Genomic DNA, 24184 nt, shown 5'->3' on the forward strand with positions numbered 1-24184 from the left:
AGGCCGCCGGGGTTGGGCACAGAGGCTCTTGCTGCCAGGTCTGTGACAGCTACAGGCAGTGCCTAGGCGGAGTGAGGCACACGGCGTTGCTTCAGGATCCCGTGGCTGAAAACGCTCGTCGGGTTGTCTCACCATTTCCCTTCACTCTGGCACAAAGGAGGGGCTGCTGCGGCGTTGCTGGGTCTAGGCACGGCCTCTGACATCTCGGGCGTCTCTCAGGCTCACTCATCTCGAGATCTCAGTTGCAGGTACCGATTTCTCCAAATGTAGCTCAGTGTACGGAGCCTTCCTACCTCAGGAGCCGGAATTTTACACCTGTCTGACGAAGACCTTCTTTACAATGATTACTGGTATATCGCATGCTATATCTCGAAAGTTTCGTGTTGTCAGTTTTCAATCCTCAGCCTTAGTTCGAGTACTTAGTCCGAGTACTCGGGACAGAAAAGCAGGTCCTATCTACCAGTTCTTCTGGTAGGTGGCTGGTTTCGGCTACAGGAAATACAGCGCCTAGCCCTGATGTCGTGATTTTCATTCACAGAACCGGGGGGTTTTCAAAAATGCAGATTACCCTCAGTATCGATACAAACCAAAAATCAGTTATTGCACAATAGGAGACGTTGGCCCATATATTCAATTTCAAATCTTTAGGTAACTTTTTGTCTTTGAGAAAGATGAGAAGCCGTACAAAGTTCTGGAAGTGTATTTGAAATGTAATCTCCTAGCCTTTAAAAAAGCCCCACTCCATACTTTCTGAAAAAACAATACAATTAACAACAGACTTTTTCAGTATCAGTTTACATTGCTCAGCAGAACTGACTTCATGTCTTCTGTTAGAAATACATATCAAGAAAAAGCATGGTGTGTAGTTGCTCCAGGATAAAACCAACCATTTAATTTTATGGATCTCTGATGATTATTTTTCTTTATTAACACATAGAATTAGACAAACATAAATAATAAACATCATGAAGTCACATCAATGAGGGATTCATTCCTAATGGATACTTTTTGCAAGCATGCGTGGAGCAGTAGAAAGAGCAACACAAAACAACATGAAAGAAGAAACACATTTAGTAAAGGTGAATTATTCTTTCAACTTATCTCAGTAAAAATCAAATCTCAACTCTTTTATGTTGCTTTACATCCTTTTCTCAGAACTACACTATTAATGAAAGCCCTTTCAACATTAAATTGTTGCCTACAGTGTATTTACACAATCTGTATATAAATAAACCATACTTTCTCAGGTTTTCTAGTATAAGAAAATCAATTGATGCATATTCAAGCTACTGCAATAAATACTCCTCTTTTTTCATTTCATGTCATTTTTTATGCTATCCAAAGAATTAGACTAACTTAGGGAAAACTAATGGGTTAACATTTCAGTCTTACTGGACCCACTACTTTTTCTCAGGGTGTCACAATGATTTTTCAGCCCTCCATGGTTCATGAGTAGAGCTTCACAGAAAGGATAAGGAAATTTTTTTCCAACAATATATTATTTTTTTTCTAAAGGCGTATGGGGCATGAGAAATGAAAATAATTACAGAAGGCTGTCGGTCTTTGATTCTTTTCAAATATTGTCTTATAATACATCCTAATTTTAATCAATACTTCCTTTTCTTTGGTTTTCAACAGCCTGCATTTTCTTATTGACACTTTGGTTTTTTTCTTGCAATCATTTACTGCAAAGCCTCGAGTATTCAGGCTGGAATCTCATCCATCTACTTTAGATACCTTACTGAGACATTATTACCTCAATGAAGTTTTACATGTCTTAACCCTGGAAGGGACAAAAGGAGCAATCTAATTCCTCAGCTTTGCTGTATGGGCAGAGGACAGAGAGGCACTTCTGAAGACCTGCAGAAAGTAACAGCTTTATCTGAGGCACTTAGAGTGCCTCCTTCTTCCCACTGACTACAAGTGAACTCACAGTGCCAGTGGGCAAAGTCAGCCTGCAGCTAGAGCACTGATATCCTCTTGGAAACTCATCTGAAACACTCCTAACACTCTATCGACATATGATCCAGCCTCTCTGTCCCTACTGCAGGACTGACATTAATGAGATCACAGTGCTTCCACCCACATTTTGCATAAAGATGCAAAAACTTGTAAGAAAGGAAGTGGGTGATGTTTCTAGACTAATTAAGCCCTGAGCTCCAACTTCCCAGCAGAATGGCATAATCAGCAACCATCGGGTAGTTTGGATGGTAGGTGTTGCAGCTGAGAGTCTGCGCAGCCTGGAACACACAGGGCCACATCAGAGATGGCAAAAGCAAATCCAGGGTTGGCCTAGCAGTCCAGATCCTCTCTGACACAGGGTGGAGACTTACAAGGTTATGCTTTGTTTTTCTTGTCTCCTGTATGACACATCTTTTCCACATATATGAGTTTACTTCCCTTGTTTTCTTTTTTTCTCTTGAGATAAGAACTGGAGCCAACAACTCCTTGTATCCACACACAGTAGGAGAGGTTAATGCTTTTTGCCCAAGTGTGGTGTAATAGTTGGGGCAGTCTTGTAAGATGTCAGTGACACATCAGTCCCTGTCTAATGGTAAAATGCACACTTGCACTCCCGTGCTTAGCTCAAGTCATGCTCTCAGCCTTATTGCACCTATGTTGAAGCTGATGGCCCATGTCAGAAAAAGCCAGACATAATTCTGACTGCTGCTAATTTTTCAGGCTTCTAAAAGGGATTTAAATGCCTGTCTTCCTAAGCTGGATTGTACTGGGACTTGAGGCAAGAGATAAGTGCCTATCTTCCCAGAACAGGATCTCCTTAACATGTGTGGGTGAATATAGTTAAATGCTTGAGGAGCTTTCAGGTTCAGTAGGGAGTTGCTCACAGTAATAGGCAGTGCTGGGAAACACTCACTTGGGGTTGCATGTGGAATTCATGTAGGGTTTTGTGCACCTGCAGACAATTTTGACAGTCTGCCTTTTTTTTTTTGACATATGTCTTTTTTTTCTCCCTCTGTGACAGGAGGAGTAATTTCAGGTACCCTCGAACTAGACATCATCTTGCCTAATATTGGGCACTTGAGCATAGCAGGACTACATGGAGCAGCCTTCATAGTAGCTTGGGGAGCGTCAGTTACTTAGAAGAGGAAAGAAACTTTGCCAAAGGGAGAGGTGTCGTCAAGCTACACAATAGAAAGTCCCAGGGACTGAGAGCAGGCTCCTATGCTGTGGGCAATCATCTGATGGGACATACTTAGGTGTTTTCAGTAATGCTGGAGAAGATAGACAGTAGATTGTCTAAGACCAGCCTTCTGTGTAACAGAACCATGGTACAGCATTTGCCCATGAAGGAGGATGGCTTTTGATCCCTCTCAGACTTTTTCAGATATTTCACTTCTCAAGAAAATGATCTCACTTGGAAAAAAATGACCTTTGCCAGTGTGGGTATAAGGAAGTGACAGCCAGGAACACGGTAAAGAAAAGAAATCTGAGGGATTTTTAGCCTAGCATTTAAGTTAATGGGAATGAGGCAACAGTGCTCAAATCCATATTCCCTGAAGAACCTATGCTTTTTAGACTAGAGAAGAACAGGACAAAATATGGACTAATAAGTGCAGTAGAGTCTTGGAATAGGGACAATTTCCCCTATTCCACAAAATGCTCAAACCACTCAGCTATTATGCAAGAAGCATAGTGTGCTTATTGCTCCTGCTGAGTTTTTTTTTTAAACAACCATCTCTGCAGCAACTGTTGTATTTGTGCATCTTAAGTATTCAGTGTATGTCACACTTTCAGATGTATCTGGTCTGGAAAGCCTGGAGCATGAGTAGTTTTGTCTGGGTTTGCATTCACCTTCCCTCATATGCCTTTTCCATATCAGGTAAGTTCTGAGCATCCCCCCTGCAGCTCAGTCAAGACTCAGAGGCCAAAGAGTCAGAAGAAGGTGCGCAGAAAAAAAAGCAATTACAAAAATAAAAATAATTTTAAAAAAATCTCCAAACGTGCTTATCCACAAAACTTGCTCGGAGACATAAGTATAAAGCAGAGGAGCTGCCAACAAAAATACACAAGCTTTTGTTAAAAACTTCTATCATAAAACACTTAAAAATACAAAACATATTTAGAATTGAGCAGGGGTATTAACAGGCTTCAAACTGTACATGTCAACTTGTACTTGGCTGAAACAAGAACAAGTCATATGGAAATTCTAGATGTAACCAGCATTATTTCAGCAGTGAAAAACAGTTCTTATGAAATTCCTGGATTTATTGGAAAATGTCTCTAAGTAGATTAACTGATTGATTAACATACATGAAGTTTCAAAAGCCCTTTGACAAGATCCTGCACACAAGGGATGATAAGCACTCAGGGGATAAGAACCAGCATATTTGCGAAACAGAAAAATAGAAACACAATCCCACAGAGAGTGAAACAAAGTGATTGATTTTCATCAGGAAATCACAGCAAAATAAGAAGAGGGTGTCATGTTTCCATTGAACATCCAACTCTGGCTAATACATTCCTTAATGCCTCAGATGGGGTAAGGGAAAAGCTGTTGCACCATAACAGCACAGTGTTATTTCTGTTAGTCAGGACAGGAGAGCAGCAAGGGAATTCCAGACATTTAAACAAGCAAGGTGTTCTGGCAATATTCCAACACCAAGAAAATAATGCTATAAAAAAAAAAAAAAAGATTAATTATGCCCACTATAGAAATGGCTTTGTTGACAGTTCATTTGTGTTAAAAAATATCTAGTGTCAATAACTGTCATGTGATTATTTCAGTGTTTGTATAGGGATGTCTGCAAGCACCTGTGGCATTCCCTATGCAACACTGCCCAACCCATAGCTAAGACAATTTTGTTTGGGGTCAGCAAATGTACAGGAAGATTATTATGGTCCAAAGCAAGAGTTTTCCATGACACTCCAGTCCTCCATGTGTCTTTGATCTCTTACTCAGCAATATTTTAAGATAAACATGTCTTTCATCAGAAATGTGGCTAGCACCATTCTAATATGAAGGAAATAATAAAGCAGAATCACCCCTCAAAAACTGGGCATTGTGAGTTGATCTGCACCTGTATTTTTGTTGCATCTGCTTGCAAGAATACTTGCGTGCCACATAATATTGCACAAGGCAAGGTTTGTGGGGAGAATGTAGCAGACCAGTTTTCGGGTACATGTAATCCTGCCCATCCCCTTATCCAAACGGAACTATGACAACACTGCGACTGTTGGTATTGAAGGTTCAGGAGCAGAGTTCACTGGTCTCATCTATGCTGTTTGTGGGCGCTTCCCTGAAGACTACACTCACTGCTGTTGCAGCTGGCCAGTCAGCTTCAGGAAGCAGTGGGATTGAATCCTTTGAGGACATGTGAGCTTTGGTTTTGGGCATGTCAGCTATAGATAAGCAGGTGACTCCATGCCACCAGCAGAGTGTCCTTACACTGATGATGGATAGGTGACCAGGTCAAGGAAGCTGGGAGATGGAGTTTGAATGTCAAGATCTTCAGAGTTGGACAGAAATGGCCAAAGTGGCAAGGACTGTGCCTCATGGACATGTATGTGAGGCTGGGGCTGTGACTGATGTTTTAGACAGCTGGTGGAAGCACCTGCTGCTGCCAGAAGAGGGCAATTCTTACCTGTTGTGAGCTTTTCATACAGCTTGAAGTAACCCAGCTTTGTTCTCCAGTCTGTCTGTGTGTGCCTTATATCAGTATGAAGATACTTTTCCTCATGTATTCCTGTTTCAGCAATTGACTTCTTAGACTGGATTCTTACATATTGTCTTTAGGACCCACACTGCTTTTGTACTTGGCTCACTGGGGGCAGGTTCTCACCTCAGCGCTCTCCAACGTCAGCATGGGAAGAGCATCTCTTATTTTTCCTGTTGTTTCTAAAGACTGACTGGGGTGTTTCCAGCTGCCTGTCTCTAGGACTGCAGCATATGAGAGAGCAAATGCTGTGATGGGTAAAGAGATGTGTAGAACAAGCTGGAGGGAAGATCAGGCCAAAACATGATGCAAGGGAAGACAAGCAGGTGACAGAAGATAGGAGCTGTGAGAAAGACTAGAGGTTGATTCACTTTGGTTTAACTTTAAACTTTTTTAACTTAAAAATGGTCTAGGTCACTGCTAACTTAGATCATGTCATGCAGTGGGTAGGATGAAGATCTTTCTGGTCTGTAGGGTGAGTATGTTTGAAAGCAAGTGGAGCTGAAAAGCCTGGTGCAGTAAAATCGTCCATCTTGTGGCAGTGTTGGGGCAGGGGCCAGCTGCCCCTCCCTGACCTCAGGCAGAGGTGTGCTGTGAGGTGGACCACAAACAGGAGGGATGCAGCAGTGACCTGAGCTGGGATGTGTCTGGGACCCGATGTTATGTTTCTCCCTTCTATAACAAATATACTGGGGGATTATCGACTGTAGGAAATGGTCTGACAGTTCCTTAAGCCCATTTTACCCTTCTTTTTATCCCATTGCTCTGGCACAGATGCTTTGCATTACTCTTTGTGATGGGGTCCTGTCTCCTTAATCTCCCGAGACACTTATTTCTGCTGCAACTTGTTTGTCTAACCCCCTCAGCAATCTCTGCACTGTTACTTCTGCTTGTCCTGGGACAGCCAATGATCTCTCCCATTTTTCCCAATTCCATCTCACTTTACTTTCTAATCACCCAGACAAACCTGTCTCTCTGTCTGCCTACAATCACTGGATTCTCTGTTCTCTTGATCACACCTGCCTGTCAGTTGTCCAAAAAGATTACATATGCCTTGAAATTTCCACTTGCTTTAATAAATGAATGATTGCAATGTTATATAACTTGTTTATGTTTGGCTTGTGCACTACTGGTTTGCACTTTGGCTATTCTATAGCATTACATTAATTTACCAAGCACAAAGGAAAAGCTCACATGGCCAAGACATTAACAGACTCAACATTTTAAATTTAAAGGGAAAAGTTGAACAAAAGAATAAGTAGGTCCTGCTGTTCTTGAGGACAAATTCACATATGACATAGACAAGGTAAGAGGAGACATCTGATGTCTGAGGAGACATTTGTCATTCCTTGTCCATGGGATGATCCAAGTCTCTGTAAACACTGAGCTTTATTTTTCATTCTTCATCTCATTTTTGTCAGTGTAAAAGCAAATCATAGTGTGATCAATGCCGAATTACTTTAAGAACAACTGCAGAGAAGATTCAGCAGGGTTCACACCTTACACTTTCTCTAATACTTGTCTGTGAGGAAGTGCAAAATGTTCCAGAATTGTAGTTTGACCCCCTAGAATGTATGCCCTAGAAATTATCACAGAAAATTCATTCTGCTTATAAAAATAATTTAAAGGCTGGAAAAAGCCAAGGGCTCATCCTGGCAGCTGTTAAGAGCACACTTCTAGTTTTGACTGGTCACTGGAACAGGCTCTTTAGGGAAGTGGTCATGGCACCAAGCCGCCAGAGTTCAGGGACAACGCTCTTAGTCATGGTTTATTTTTGGGCAGTCCTGCAAGGAGCAGGAAGTTGGAAGCAATAACCTTTTTAGGCCCTTCCAACTTGAAATAGTCTATGATTCTATGTCAGATTCCAATTTTACATATGATACTAGTCTTCATATTTTTTAGATGTCATAAACTATTTTGATTATACATAATCCATTACTTATGGTAATTTAATTTTCAGGTCTATTAAGACAGCAGTTTAATTCAACATCATCATCCCAATCTGCTGAGACAGTAAAGAATGAAACATCAGCCATTTTTTAAAATCTCTGACTAGATAATCTCAAATATGTAACAAAGTGGGTATTTCTCAGTCCTCTGGCTTCCCTGAGAGCTGAAATTTCTCAGGCCTGATAGATGAAATTCAGATTCCCGTGAGGTGCAGTGGTTAGAAATGATGCATTTCAGATTCTGGATTAGTCTTGGCTTCGTATTGCTTTCTAATCTGCTGCTGCTGTTTCAGTAATGTCAGCCATTTACATTCAATATTTAATGACAATAAGCCTAACCTCAAGGACTCAGCTATTGCTGCTTGTATATATGTTAAATTTTTAGTGTTTGAGTTAGGGAGTTTGTGTGAGTTAGGGAGTTTGTGTGTGTGTGTGTACGTCTAAGAGCATGTGTTTAAGTACCAGCATTCTAGTATAAAATGGCATAGGTATTTTACATACATAAGAAGCTTTTAAAACAGTTTTATAACGAGTATTTTTCATCAAGTAAAAGGCCTTAATCCAAACCAACCAACAATTCAAGAGATGAGTTGCAATCTTTAAACCTACTTCTTAAAGCTAGGCTATTTGTTATCTAGAGACTTGCAAAAATACCATCACACGGTCAGACCTGTCACTCTAAATGTTAATTGATAAGTTTAGAGTAGGCTGCTTTAGCAATACAGAACATTTTATTCCATAATCCCAGCTAGAAGATGTATTTCTACCTCCTGACATCACTTCAAAGCAGATTAATATAAAGTCTAGATTACTAAAGTGAGTTTAGACAACTTCACTAATAAAAAGTATATACATATACACGGTAAATGTATATCCATATTTATGTGTACAGAGAGTAAAATAAAATTTTGAAATTTTATTAAGCATGTGGAAGGGGAATGGCATTTCCTGCACCCAGGAGTGAATAGAGAAGTGTTTAAAGGCATTGGTTTATGCTGTTATTTCTTTCCACAAGAAAGCAGGGCTCTTTTTGTATACAAATCACATTACTGCATTGTTACTACTTTGAATAGAGGAATTATATTGGTTATAGCACTCACTAGCTACAAAAACTAGAGATGGAGAGCAAATTCTCCTGGTAACCACATATTCAAGTTGCAAGCCCTAGCAAACAAGTTTTTATCCATCAAAAGTATAAATCCAGAAGCCTTTACTACTGTTTCAGATTAAAGAAGAATAAGCAACCAAAACGGTACATTACATACAGGATGAGTAGCTTTATGTTCACAGTTTCACTCGCTGAGTTTCTCATTGCAAAACAAGGGGGTTTCCTGCAACTTGCATGTTGGGTCTTGCACCCATTTTACTTCTGGCCAGCCTGCCTTTTATTGGGGTTTTGCTTCTTAATTATGAGACTATTAACTACCAATTCACTATGCTTAAGTTGTTTTTTTTTCTCAAGGAGAAGCCAAGATAAAAACTGTATTTCATATCTGGCTTCCCTTGGTTTTTGTTTGTCACGATATCAATTACATCCTTGTTTTGCATTGTCTTACAACCAACTGTTTACAGTATGTCATTAATAGCAATCAAGGATCTGATTCTGTCTTTCTTGCTGTTGTTGAATTAATAGGGAGAGTACGAAGTGAAAGAGAACTTTACTGCTTCATCAAAACACAGTTTGTTTACAGAAAGGTGCACAAATTTGCCTTTTTTTTACCTGCAGGTTTAACTTTTTTCTCTATTTAATTATTAACTCTTCCTGCTGCTAATCAAAAATTTAGTTTAAATCATGATATTATGAAAAAAATTTTTGCTCAGCTTTAGAAAGGCATGTGGAAGAATGCATGATCTGTAGTTCAGGGACAGGATCTGGCACTGAAGAGCCACACTGGATGAGATGGAAAATCAGCACAGATTTGTATATATCTGTTACAGCAGCCAGGATCGGGTATCTCAGAGGGAAGTTTAAAATCTTTTCAGCAAATAACCTCCTACATGGTAATCTCTACTTTCCTTCTCCACTTATTATACTGCTATTTAATAATGGTTGTTGTGCTAAGATTCTGAAGATTTTATATCCTTTTTTTGTCCTGTCGCCATTAATTGTCTCTTTATATATTTTTGATATGTAGACAAGACTCCAAATTATTTTTAAATTTTGTTGTCTCTTCTAGCTGTGCTGCATTTTATTTATATTATATATGTCATGTCACAAAATATTTTAATATTTTATAATTTACCACCTTTTGATTTCATTGCATAGCCCTTTACTTTTGTACAAGGCAGGAAAGAAAAAAATCCCAGTCTATCTTTAAACAACTTATTTTACATACTGCTTTTTTGTGTTACTCATTTCCTGTGTATTGTAAAAGGTCTTTTATGTCTCTTCAGAGGGAATTCACAATACAATGCAATCTGTCAACTTTCATTTAGACACCCCTGTTCAAACTGTACAATGGAGTGTATTACTGTAACTGAGACTAATACACAGAAAGAGGTATTGATATCAAGAGTGTTTAATATATTTATAGTGCAAAACTGCAAGTGTAAACGAGGCAGAGACTAACGTATGAGTAATAAGTGAACCACCGACAAGGGATGTTCTTGTTAAGGCCTGCACAGTATCAGCTAGTCATACCAGACTGCTGTCTACCCTATTTTGAATTGCAAGGTCATGTGAAAATACAGATGACAACTGCTCTAGATGTTTTCCTAAAATTCTGCTCCTAGGCTCTCTTGGCTGTCTCCAGCACTGGTGCACCTCCTTACAGCCATGCAGCCCTGGCGTTAGAGGGTGAAATCTCTTCACGTGGTGAGAGCAATGAGATCGGTGCCACCAATGGAGACGAGCCAGGATATCTAATGCTGCAAAATGCCTTTGAGAGCATCTGCCCTCTCATCAGCACACACAACTGCTCTCCATCTGTGCCATTCTCCGTACTCCAGGACTGCATCACCCCTTCACCAATTAGGCCATTATGCTGCTAAGGACAATTTGTAAGTAATATTTTTGGTCCACTTTCTTTTTCCAATTACATTTTGTTTCCCACTTAGAAAGAAAAGAAAGGTATTTCCAATGAGTTCTTGAAACATTTTAAACAGAATTATTGGTCTCAACTTTTCCTCTTTAATTATCTGCTACTGCTACTTGGAATTTTCAGGGCTCTTTGAGCCCTGTAATAACTTGTGTGATTTATAGTTACAATGATTTATTCCTGCTGCGGGGGGGGGGGGGAAACCATGCTGATTACTTCTCTCTTGTTTATGCTGTGTCATTCTCTATGCTCACAGTATGTATTGCAATGGGTTTTCTAAAAAGATAAAAAAACCCAATCAGTATAATTTTCTAAAAGCAAACGCTTGATGTACACATTGATACACAAGCTGCTAACTATATCATAGGTGAAAATAAACACACCTGTTGAACACTACCAGAATACCAAGCACTCCCAATTTCCAATTGCAGCTCCAGCAGCCTTGGAGGCAGAAGAAATCCTCCCATATTTTGTGATAGTTAGTGGATTTGCAAAATCTTAGGCTTTGCCTATTTTTCAGTGTCCTTCTTTATTTGCCTATGGAATAAATGTGTATAGATGCTTCAGATTTTTTCCCAGAAAAAAAAAAAAAAAGCAATTTCCCATATACCAAGAATCAAATGTGTTCCCTGTTATTTTCTTGCTTACACAGACCAGTCTACTGCAATCTATTATCTTTAGGCTTTTTACTATGCACTAGACTGATAGTTTCAATGATTTTCCCTTAATAAATTCAAGCCATTTTTCTGATCATTGCACTGGATGATGGTCCTAATTAGTACACATACTTTAGCTTGGTTGTTGTTTTTTGGTGTTTTGTTTTTTTTTTTTTTCTCCCAGACCAGCCAGTTTCCATTTATACAAACTACAGTGATTCCAGTAGAGAAGTAAAACAACTGGATGTGGTTTTATGTGGTTGGTTTGTGTCCTTTGAATGAAATTAATTCACACCTTTAGAGAGGGACAAGAAGTACATAATTTTGAGTGCTCAGGAGGTGGTTTGTTGGGCATTCAGGCCTCCTGCACAAAGGGGAACTTTGCTCTTCTTTCAGTATTAGCATGGTGCCTGCAAATAGAAATCCTCTTACCTTCAATTATGCTTGCTGTGCATCAGTGGCACACTACTCACTTCAGGTTTATTTCACATTTATGAGAGGAGAATAGGTTTCACCACCCAGAAGATACATTTCTTGACAACTTGTAGCCACTAATGAAAAACTAACATAAATTATTAGTGACTAAAAACCACATGCATTTGAAATGTGGAGTGATTTTATCACATCTGTCCAGTGTCTCCAGAAATTATCATTAATGATGATAGGAAATATTTGTGTCGGGGAAAACAAGTGAGCAGGTAGAGATGGTGCACACCAGCTCTACATTCTGCTTCATCTTAACTCATTTTCTTGACTAGGAATCACTCCAAAGACTAACTGGTTTTATTTACCAGCCCTCGTAAGCGGTTTGGAAATGAGAAAAAAAGTGTGTTATGTTTATTTATTATATTGTTTTCTTGCTTCAGTTGACTCTTTGCAAAGCGTCTGTTTATTTTTCTTTGCTGCCTTGTACCTGCACTTGAAGCACGACGCTGCTGCCTCTGACTTCTCTACAGAGAAACCCAAACCCATGCTCTCATGTCTCCATGTTGTGACTCTTCTGAGGAGCTGGCTGTGAAGGGAGGAGGGTCACTACCAGAATACCAAGCACTCCCAATTGCCAAATGCAGCTCCAGCAGCCTTGGAAGCGGAAGAAATCCTCCCATATTTTGTGATAGTTAGTGGATTTGCAAAATCTTAGGCTTTGCCTATTTTTCAGTGTCCTTCTTTATTTGCCTATAAAATAAGCTAACCAAAAATATTCAAACTAAGAAATAAGACCTACTGTGTGCCTAGAAAGAATTATATCTATTAAGATCAGTGACAATTACATGACAAAACCCCTACGGACTAGTTAGTAGTGTCAGCAAACAAACATTGGTTTCCTAACAGAGATTCTTTTTTTCTGAATTTTTTTCTTCCCTCTGATAATCTGCCAGCTCCTCAAGCATATTTCTTCACCTCCTAATATTTTGAAAGGCACAGTCACTGTCTCTTTAGCACCCACCAGTTCCAATCAAAATATCAGCAATGAAGATGGATATCCCTGTCAGGCATCACTTCATCTCCTAGTAGATCAAGGGAGGCAAAGCCAATGTCATAAATCACTTTCCTTCAAGGGTATAGTCAAGTGACATGAGAAGTTAAAGGTTTAAAATGAAGTTTTAACTTCGCCTGTAACTTTCTCTGTCACAGAATGACAAAACCCCAGTGGATACAGTCCTGCTCGAGGAAGGAGAGGGGCTGCATGTTCTTATGGCCCATACTGACAACTATTTTCAGGAGTAGTACTAGTTGTGGTCCCTGGAACTGTTCAGTGGGATTCTATGCTTCTATGTCCAGGAAAAGCCAATTTGCAACTGTTGTATCTTCTCAAGAGTTACATAAATTCCTTAGGCTGAGAACTTTCTCTGATAATGCATGAAGGGCAAAAATCAAAGTCCAGCAAGTCCATGGATTGCATCTCAGTAGGCTTTGATTCCCTTTGACATGACACCCAACTGCAAAATGAAAGGGCAGAGCTGCACAGAATATTCAAGAATACTGTAGAAAGGAGGATGGGGAGGGAGGGCTGGCTGGAAATACCCAGCACCCTTTCAGGTCTATAAAAAAAGATGACAAACAGAAAATAAAACAGCAGGCAGAATGACCTTCCAACACAAAATGCTTCTCTCCATCAATCCTAACAAAAAAGCCTTGTTTCTCTCCAGAAATGTCTTTGAGCAAGCCAGGAGACAATCCTTCATCTTCTAAATCCTTGGGGGCTTTTTCAGCCCTAAGAGTGGCCAGTCTGCTTTTGGGGCAGGTTTTCCAAGAGTGTAAAAAAAACCAGTGGTAACTGAAATGTAAATGCTGTAGAAAATCTCTTATCCAAGCTGTGACTGTTCTGCTTTATCACTAGTCTCTGCAACACTGCCTTCGAGTCTCAAATTTATTTACTGACCATAAGGCCCCTGTAATTAAGCCATGATTTTGTTCCAGAAAGTGACCCTAGGTTAAAAAAAAAAAAAAGGGAAAAAAAAAAAAAAAAAAAAAAAAAAAAAAAGGAAAAAAGGCATCACATGATTCCACATAACTGCAAATGATATCCTCAACTAACCTCATACAACACCATTAATTGTCAGTGGGGTTGTAGGTAACTGGAAGGTGGATTTGGACTGCAGAACCATAAATCCAATGGGACAGCAGCTAGAAAAACACCAGTCAACTTGTGCAGCCCAAGCCAAGCTGCAGAGCTGATGGGTACAGCTAAATCATGTTGAAAATGTATAAACTGAAAAATGTTCCAGATGGTGTGTTCTTCCCCTTAAATACTCTCAGGTCTCACCTGGGGATATGAATATCTCTAGACATAGTCATACAAAAGGAAGCAATACCTAAGAAAATAAGTCTGATATACAAAACAATATTTGAGCTCATACTTGAATGGCTTACTGGAAAAATCTTAAACTTTCCATACATATTTTTCTTTAGATACCAAGAGTCTATTCTTCTCTAATCTCATAACCTAACCAAGAAGGGAACAGATCAAACAAATGTTGTCAGAAAAAATCAGCGACATTTTATGCTTTGCTAACATCCCAGTGCTGAAATGTCTGATGTTAGAAACAATAGAGCAAAAGATTTAAATGACTAAAAGCTATTTTAGAATGAATGTCTTGCATAAGTTGCATACACAGTAAGAAAATAAAAATTAAGGAAAATTGCTCAAATGAAAAGCATAAACTGTGAATTTCAATAGACTACAACATGTAAGCCTGCATATTCTAGCTGCTATTGCTCTATTTGGCTTCAGAAACAAAAGTATTTAGGATAATTATAATTACAACCAGTAAGAGTTTCCACTCTTGGGGAAACATTAATATTTCAATATTTTTTCATGCTGAATCAGAATTTAAGAAGTCAAATTTGTCTCAGAAAAAAATTCTGAAAAATTATGATTTTTAGGTATTCCATATAGATACTGTCAAAACACTGTCCTGTGTATATCAATATCTGCAGCATTTAGTAGAAACATATTGTAGCATTTATTTCATTATTCCAATATGATTGCAAAGTCAACATGAAAAGAATAGGAAAATTTAACACTTTCAACTCACAAAACAGAATATTTTGATGTTGAACAAGGATGTTGTGGAGGAGATTCTAAGCACTGTGGAAATGTCTGCATTTTGAGAAAAGAATATTTGTTAACCACTATTGTTTTACTAGCTAAATTTTGACACCTTCCAGCACCACTTCTCTTTGACAATATCCTGATTATGTTGTCTGTCTTTCCTTCTTGTTTCTTTCCTTCCTTTCCTTTTTTTCTCCTTTACATTAGTATATTGACAAAGCATTTTTATTAGTGTATTTGAATTTTTTTTCAATTTTTTTTTCAATGCCTATAAGGAAGCCTTCACATCTTAGGACTAATGTGCAAAACTGAATACTCATAAAACCCAAGCAAGGCAAGTAAGCAGATAAAATGGTGGACAGAGAGAGGTGTGCATTTCAGGGGAGGGCTAGGATTAGAAGCAGCATAGCCCCGGGCTTTAGACTGGGCTTCAGAATGCCATGCTTCTGGAAAAATGGCTCAGTGCATCAGTTCACAGAAGAGACTGGCCAGCTAAAGTGCTGTGCATAACCTCAAAATCTATGTCTATTTCTGACCACAAAATTGATGCCTGTAGGAGTGCAGGTAGTGGGTGGAGCACCTGCAGGAGTCTGTTAGTTCAGATCAAGGCACACTCTTCTTGAGGCAGAGCTCCTGCCTGTCCCAGCAGACTGCCTAGCATGCACCCCAGAGGCATCTGGGCTACAGAAGAGCCCCTTCACGAGACGCTCCTGGGTGTGCAGGTGTTCAGGCCATGCCATGGACCTGGTTCAAAGTAAGAACCCCTGGAGCACCAGATCCCTTTTCCTCCAGTCTGCTTCTGCTGAGCTAGTGCAGACATAGCCATAAAAATCCACATACCACCCACCAAATTTAGAATATTCCTGCAACTCTTTAGTTGAGAATGGACCTTTTTGAAAGTATTTGTGAAGCATAATCCTTAAGAAACGTGGTAAATATGCTATGGAATCATACAAGTCTTATGGCAAACCACAGCACAGGTGCACCTGCGTTACCTACACATGGTTATGTTTACACTGCAAGGTAGAGAAGTTCTCCTACACTCCCTGACTTGCCTCTGTAGCCCCTTAGTCTGCTTCTCTGTGTCTGGAAACTGCGTACTCAGGCAGGATGTCTTCTGTGACACCCTCACAGTAGATGCGTCAGGTGCACTGGGAGGTGACCAGCTCTCCTGAACACATTCTCAAATGCCTAGTTCATTGAAAACCCAAGCTGCAGGACACAATGACCTGCTGTTCTCCTTCTGACAGGCAACTGCATTGAAAGCTTTGCTGAAAGTAGGAAAAACAATGCTTGGCTATGACATGTCTCTTACCCCACCGCAAGAGTGCAGTTCCACAGCCCAGTTCATCCTGTCCCTGCCCTGTGCAGGCTGCGCTCCCCAGCCCTGACCTACGTGGTCCCCAGAGGGAACACTGCAGTGTCTCCTTGTGCAATTCTCAGGCACCTCTGCCACTGCTTCGAGTGATCTGCCTGTGTGTTGGACAAGCAGAGGATTTCCACAGAGCAGCCTCCACATCCAGACACCTGCACTTGGTGCCTAAAGATGGGCACTGCAGGGATTTGCTCTTCACTTTTCTTTTCAATAAACTGTCTCCGATAATTGCCTTGGCTTTAGAGCTGAAGGCCTCTGGAGTAATGAACAACTGTTATTTCTAGTACAATGGGATCGTTGCCTGTAATGTTATCCCTTAATTGCTACTGCAGTGCAAATTATGAAAAGCAAGAATTATGAAAAGCAAGAATATCCAAATATAGAGACACTTGGCCCTCGTGACAGGAAATTAAGGTCTCTTCTCTGGCACTGCTGCACACCCTGAACTCCCACTCAAGTCAAAATGAATTACATACATTCAATATTTTGAAAAACAGGCTCTTAACCTCTACAAACAAGCTTATAGAGTTCATATCGTGTGTGTTGTGGCTCTCGCTATAAGTGTCCAGTCCTTTTCCAGATCCTACTGATCTCCTGGGCATCCTGGTCCCTTCAGAGTTAGTGGCAAAACTTGGCTGAAAAGGATGAAGTACATTTTTTAAAAACAATGAGTAAATCTGTAGGTGTAGTATCTTTTGAAGTTTTAGTGATTTGGATTGCTGAATTGGTTATTTTTTACGGTAAGAAATAGCAAGCAAATGTTTCTGTATCATCCACAATATAAAATCTCTTATCTTCCTTCCTATTTTTGACACCTTGAGAGTCTACCATTTTCAGCATCTTGGATAAAATCTTTTCCATACCTGTTCATGCCTTGCTTTGGTGCTGTACTCTTTAGAAGCAATAATGACCAGAACAAACTTAGACTTCTGAGAACGAGTGTGTTATCTCTACAGTGCCTTTTTAATATTTCAAGAATTAAGAGTCTAAATATTTAATCTCCACTGTGAAGTGTCTGAAAAGTGTGGTATTGTCAAACAATAGCGGTAAACTGCTGAGGAAGGTCCACTCCTTCTCTTACTGATGTCAGTGGGAATTTTGCCAGGAAGCTCAGTCTGATAAGGGTATAGCCCAAAGTAATCAGTTCTACAGATGATTACATGAAAAGCCCTTCATTATAGCATGATGATTGAGTATTATTACAGTCAAGAGACACAGACATCTTCTGGAACCAAAACAAAAAACCAGAATGTATTAAGGCTATTCCTCCTGTTTGGCAGCAGCCTTTCATCAGATGACTTTTCACATGTTAGCACAGCTACTTTGGTTTTGGCCACAGCCTGATATGCACAGCGAAATGAGCCCAAATTTCCTGTTACACAGTTCCTCTCTGCTAAAGGTCTCTCAGCCCATGAAAGCTGTGTTGTTTGGTAAGTAAAATATTTTTGGCAAACTCAGGAACATTGCACTTTTTTGTCCATCTTCTCACTTCAGTTCAAGGGCGTGTCTTGCTCCACAGGTGCCTTTCCCAGGCTGGAGGAGGGCAAGTAGCTAAAGCTTGTGTGTGATGGCTGATGTCTTGACGAAGGGACACTGTGGCACAGATCCCCAGAACCAGATGCCTGCTTGTGCAGCCTCACCCAGCCCACCCAGTGCTCGAGCTGAGAGCAGGAGGAAGCAGGAGGTTATGGCCATGAACTGGGCACTGAGGGCACGGATGATGTGTGCAATCTAACCAGGTGCCCTTGCAAACACGTTCAGGATCTTCACTGTTCTTCAGGAAGTGTTTGTTAGGCAGATACACTGATGCAGTTTTGCACAGTTCATCCAAGAAAGTGAAGCTGCACAGTACCCTGCAAAAGCAAAGTCTGTATGAAGACAGGAATATGACTAGAATTTGTATTAACTCTGGATTAAAGTGTTTTATTATTACTTATGTACACGAAGGTTAATTTTCTCTCTATTACTTGGAGGTCAAACAGAAGCCTGCGCTCTCTACTGAAATCAGTAATTTGCCATCCTAGAAAAATCTGTATTAATAAAGACAAAATGTAAATATTTATAAAACATACACAGTCACATCACTCAGTGTTACTAAATCATTAATAGTGTCTGGTTCTGGTTTGTATTGTCATACTCACAGGAAGGTGCAGTGATGACAGTACGAAAACACACGCACATATCAAGTTTAACTTACATTTTGGGGATGATTTTCTCCACTACATTACTTAGGAGAGAAGTTTTAATGGTGCATTTAAATTTATTTATTTACACAAATGTGTGTAAAGCACATTTGTATGTTGCTTACATTTCTTATTTGAAAGGAACTGTGAAACTGTCCCACTGCTTCCTGCCTAAAACTGCTCTCTGGATTGCAGCTCTGATTTCTCTGTCATGATATATGTTGTCAGGCTTTGTCTCCTCTTGAAATTATCATTAAAATGGTACACTGGCAAAAAGCCATATGTAATGGTTGGGAATTCTGAAATATTGTCCATTATTTTCATAATAGCAGTTGGTAATTCCCTGAAGCTATGCATTCGATTAAATACCTTTTCTTTCTGCAGTCCTCTGAAACAGTGGTAAAAAATCACTGCTATTTCATTTTAACCTTGCAAGTGATGGGCAAAAATCAGTTGCCTAGCAAGCAGAAGTACTATTCGTGCTAAAAGGTCAAGACAAAAACGTGCTGAAAACTTTCTGGATACTTATATAAAGAGATGAGTTATGACTTGGAAGTTATTTATTGCACAAAAGAATCTGTACTTGACCCTCTGCATCCTGCTCTCACGTACTTTATGTCACTTTAAGGAGAGGAATAACTACTTCTCAAACAAGCATTCTGATATTACAGAAAGATAACAGCTACCTCTGAGTTTAGATGAACTCAGAAATGTGCCTAGAAAATAATTTGTCATCTGCTATAGAAATGTCAGAGTTCCAGCTTAAGAAATAGCCGTATGAAATCCTTTTCACTCTTTGACCATGTACTAAAAGAGCCAGCAAATGAAAAGCTATTGTGTTTATTTTCTATGGGCAGCCACCACATCATAATGTGGTTATACTTTTCATGGAAATCCATCACACAATATACATATTACAGTTCAGAATATACCATCTACTCTAACTTACACTATGCTCTAGTTCCCAAGATCTTTGTACTGAGCATCTCCTGTGTTACATGTTACAAACATGCTGCACCTTTCAGTTGAGCGGAAGTATTTCTGGGGCAGCACAAGCTCAGTTAGAGTGCAACATTAATTTCATACAGAAACCTTTGGAAGTGAGAGCTCAGTCTGGGTTTAGGCTTTGTCCAGATCGTAGTGGGAGGGTACAGAAACAATCTATGTGTTTTATGCAAACAGATTTGGCACACCTATAGCTCCTACACTCTGGAAGCGCAATTAAACTGCCTGTCTATCACCAGCAGTAAAACCAACAGTTTTAAGCAGGGGGGTGTAGACAGAACCTCAGCTATCTTTCTTGTGGTTTTTAAGACTCGGGAAAAATTTCTAGGAAAAACAGGAGAGAGCACAGCACCTCTGTCATGTATTGTGCAAAGCTGTCCTGTCAGCCACGCAGTACACTAGAAGGCATCACTGCATCCTGTGTCTCTACAGTATAACCAGAAAGTCTGACAGACAAAGCTTTCACTTTACTCTCACACAAAGTAAGAGATCTGTCTGGACTAGGCAAAATGCTTCCCCTTTCCTTATCTACTGCTATGGATGCATAAAAAGTGGACTGCACATCAAAACATGAGGAGGGAGAAAGTTTCTTATCTTTATTAAACTCTCAAACTTTGCCACCAAGTTTCCAAATTCAAAATATTTTCTTTTTCTTCCTCATCTGTCTCAACCCAGACCACCAGCTGATTCATATCTGGGTCCTGCAGTGAGCTCAGCTGGGCTGGCACAGCCTCTGGCAGCAGCTGAACTGCAGGCAGGTTCAGCATCCCACCTGCAGGGACTCGGGCAGGGTCAGGACTCTGGCAACTAATCCAGAAATCTAAGTGGCTATGAAAATATTCAAAGAAGCATTAAAATAAAATTCCCTTTGTGTTATTAAATTATTCTTTCCCTCCAACTGTATTGCTTGTATCAACCATTTCTGAAATTACTGTTCTGGAAGCAAATATACTTGCATTCTCACGGACTGTTTTTTTGAATTGATCATCTTTCTCGAAACCATAGAATCACAGAATCTTAGGATGGATTGAGTTGGAAGGACCTTAAGATCATCTAGTTCCAACCCTCCTGCCATGGCTAGGAGCACCTGCCACTATACCAGTTTGTTCAGGGCCAGTATCCAATGTGGCCTTGGACACTCCTGGGGATGAGACATTCACAGCTTCACCGAGCAACCTGTTTCAGTGCCTCACTACCCTTATAGCAAAGAATTTATTCCAAATATCTAATCTAAACCTGCCCTCTTTCAGTTTAAAGCCATCCCTCCTTGTTCTATCACTACATGCCTTTGTAGAAAGTCCCTTCCCAGCTCTTTTGTAGGCTTTCCTTAGGTATTGGAAGGTGCTACAAGGTTTCCCCAGAGCCTTCTCTTCTCCAGCCTGAACAACCCCAACATTCTCATCCTGTCTTCACAGAAGAGTTACTTTTCAACACCTTAAAAAAAAAAAAAAAAGGGAAGAAGAGGTGGAGAGGTATTTATGATCTAATATCCTTCCTAATAACCACAGTAACCTGAATCTTCTAGAGGAAATTAGCATTTATCTCTTCCCTGGTGTAAATCATTCTAGCCCACTTTCCCAATTTGCCTGATGGTGAAGTATTGCTAAGCAACACCACACTTGCAGGTCAGCTGCCACTTCATGACTATGCCGATGTCAATTTTTTTAAGGCCCACAATATATTTTTTTCAAAGATTATGTTGCCATTTAAGAGCATTTAAAACTACTTAACTAATCTTCCTACTGTAATACTTGCTCTTGCTTAGTCTAAAGTTGTGTTGCTATGGCTGAGTATTGCTTGGAGTGTCTAAATATTTGGAAGTAAAACCAGCCATTTTCTTCAGTGGTATAATGAAGTGTGGTATAAGATCAAGCCTGATTTTAATTATAAGTTGTCCTTTCTCTTCTTACTCTGCCTGCCTTCCCTGTTTTTCATGCCAACAGCAACTGTTTAATTTGACTTGAAGGAAAGCTAAACAGTTAGCCTCAAGTAGCAGATGAATCATTCTAATATCTGATAACTTTTCCAAATAAAGGCCTCTCTCTCCAGGAGCAAATGTCAGTCTCCATCACTTAACAAGCTTATCTGTGCCCATGTAGCAAGCAGGGACATGCTCACACTGAAAAGCTAATGGTGGGATTTTCAGTGTGTTGCCAAACTGCTGAGTAGTACAGTGATATTGCTGATTTCCAGACAAAGTTCAGCACACAGCCTGTGCCTGAGCAAGCACTAAAAAGTAGCATGTACAGGACATATTGCAAAAGTTCCAAACCATGCAACCCCCAAAAGTGTAAGGTGTTCCTCAGTGGGCCACCACTGGTGCTGGGGCATCTCCTGCTCTTGCTCTGCTCAGGTGCTGCAGAGGTGCCCTTCCTGTGGGAAGCCCTGGCATTGCCCTTACAGGTTCATCCAGACACTCACCTACTTCAAAGTACCAACTAAATATGGATTTTCATGAAAGTAAGCACTTGGATACAGCACAGAGACCTTTTTGATGCCAAGTATCTCATTAAATTGTCAACTTCCTTGCAAGCAGCACTCAGAGTAGCAAGAACAAGCATGGGAGATAAAATTCTCCAGCGACCTATGCTGGTAAACAAGGACTTCCAGGGCCAAGCGCTCAGGGCTGTGAGTTCAAGCAGTGCTTGGCTGGCACTCAAGCCCCAGGAGCACAGGGAAGCCCAGGAAGAGCCATGGAGCAGGCACATCTCTACACCCAGGCAGCAGGTTCGCTGGGCAGCATCTCCCTCTGGAGGCTCTCCACAGATCCTGCTTCTCATCACCAGCCCCAGCTGGGCAGGAGAGTCCACCCCAAACCACCATCTGAATGTGAGGTTTGGGCAAACCTCACTTCTCTTAGTACATTTTAACAGATGTCTGGCTCAAAATAGTATCTTCAGACTAAAAGAGCATTCTGTAAAATTAGTATTTTAGGAATTGTTTTTTCTAATCTGTTACCAAGTCTGTGAACCTTCCAGGATAGTAAAATGCTACTTTTTTCTACAATCCTGATCATTAGACAAACACTTTTCCTAAAAGTATGGGGAGGCTGATGGAATCAGATGAAATTAGAAAGTCAAAGTTGAGGATTCTAAGAACAGAATCTAATCAAATATAAACATGACAGTTGTCATCACTGTCACAGTATTTACAGCAATTTTCCTGTTAAATTATCCATGTGTTTTCACCAACACAGAGGTTAGTCATTCAAGCCATTTTAATTATATTTTTATATCGCTGTCTCATTTTTATTTGTTTGGATTTCTTGTTCACTAGATCTTTGATGGGATCTATACATAGTGAGGTTTCTCATGCTACCCTGAAGCTACATTTGGATTATCACAACCTTCAAAAACTTGAAGATGATCCTAAGAAAATTGAAAAGACGGAACCAGAGTTTTCACAGAGATCCACTGACTCCAGTAAACCTCTACAGAGCCCCAGGATCTCCCTCGTGACAGGGGCAACAATATGCTCCCTGAATTTTTTTGATGGAAACCATCACGTGCATTCAGCATGACAAAAGACTGAAAGTGAAAAATTTCTATCCAGCTTCTAAAATGTCAAGTAAAATGTCAGGTAGCACTGTAATAAAAAAGGAAAACCTAACATAAAACAGGACTACTCTGATTAGCATGTTGCTTTCTAATGAATGTCACACATTGAGCAAAACCACTGGGATTCAGAAATAATGAAGTAGTGACTGGATGAAAAAAATCCCTGCAGCTCACCAGTAACTCCCAGAAAAGCTCCTTTAGGAAGGGAATCTTTCTTTGGATACTTCTATAATTGGACACATCTTAGGATTGAATTCTCTCATCAAAGGGTAGATATTAAGATCTCACTAGAGTCAATGAGACCTTTATGGATCTAAGAAGAAAAGTTGGCATTCCTTGGTGTTCCTCTAGGGAGAAGAGACAGTAAAAAAAAAAAAAATTAATTTATGTTGTTCAGCTGATGGAGAATGACAGACCTTTTAGAGATGGTGATCAAAGGTAATTAAATTAGGTGACAGAGACCCCTCTTGTTGCCGCTCAAAATGGAAGATCCAAGGAAGAGTGGTCATCCTAAAAGTAATTATTTACGAATCCCACAAAATAAATCCAGTGGAATACACCCCTGAAAATTATCGGACATGAACCTAAATTAAACTCTGCACAGCAAAATATGTCTTGCATATGGGGAAAGTGAAGTTTGCAAAATACATCCTTGATTTTTTAATCAATTATTATTACCACCCTGCAACCCAAGGGAAGTCTGCTATGGATCAGGGAAACACAAGATCAAGGATGCTTCTAGCCAAAGGAATCTGCAGTCAAAGCAGACCACTCATGAGATGTGAAATAAACTATGCCTTGCAATTTTTTTTTCAGCCATCTCACTGCAAATGTTCCTAACTCCAAACACCGGCCACCTTTTACACAGTCCTCCAGTAAGCTGTTTGTCAATGTTAGTACAAGTCTTTATTGTACCAAAACCAATCTTCTCTTTTTCAATACAGTGCTTTGAGAGACACAATGTATAATGTTTTATTACACTCTAGACATTTTACAATGTCTAGTAATTTTACTTCTTTTTCCCTCAGAAAATGTGGCATTATCCAATATGATTTTATCTCTGTAAATTCATGTGTGCTGCTCGTCATTTGCTCATACTTCAGATATTCAAAGACATCCTTTTCTACCATTTGTATCAGTAATTAACCATAGCTAAACAGGCAACGCACTGAATGGCAACGGTGGGATTT

The 24184-nt window shown here is 39.9% G+C and overlaps 1 protein-coding gene and 1 long non-coding RNA gene across 6 annotated transcripts in view; one reads left to right on the top strand and one right to left on the bottom strand.

Moving 5' to 3' along the window:
• The window catches only part of ZBED1 (zinc finger BED-type containing 1), a 78065-nt gene that overhangs the window by 37995 nt on the left and 15886 nt on the right, over positions 1–24184 (bottom strand). The window contains exon 2 of one of the 5 annotated variants that reach the window (XR_011149007.1): positions 14438–18102. The exons of 3 other annotated variants lie outside the window; for them this stretch is intronic. The gene's annotated coding sequence lies outside the window, so the exon portion shown is untranslated. Of the gene's footprint in view, positions 1–14437; positions 18103–24184 lie in introns of those variants that run through there. One more of the 5 variants, XR_011149006.1, reaches the window with a different exon arrangement.
• On the top strand, positions 10–22949 carry LOC138106510 (uncharacterized). The gene is made up of 3 exons (XR_011149011.1): positions 10–248; positions 10358–10624; positions 22714–22949. It is a non-coding gene; the product is annotated as an uncharacterized lncRNA (long non-coding RNA).

The sequence above is a fragment of the Aphelocoma coerulescens genome, chromosome 1, assembly GCF_041296385.1.
Source record: "Aphelocoma coerulescens isolate FSJ_1873_10779 chromosome 1, UR_Acoe_1.0, whole genome shotgun sequence".
NCBI classification, from domain to species: Eukaryota; Metazoa; Chordata; class Aves; order Passeriformes; family Corvidae; genus Aphelocoma; species Aphelocoma coerulescens.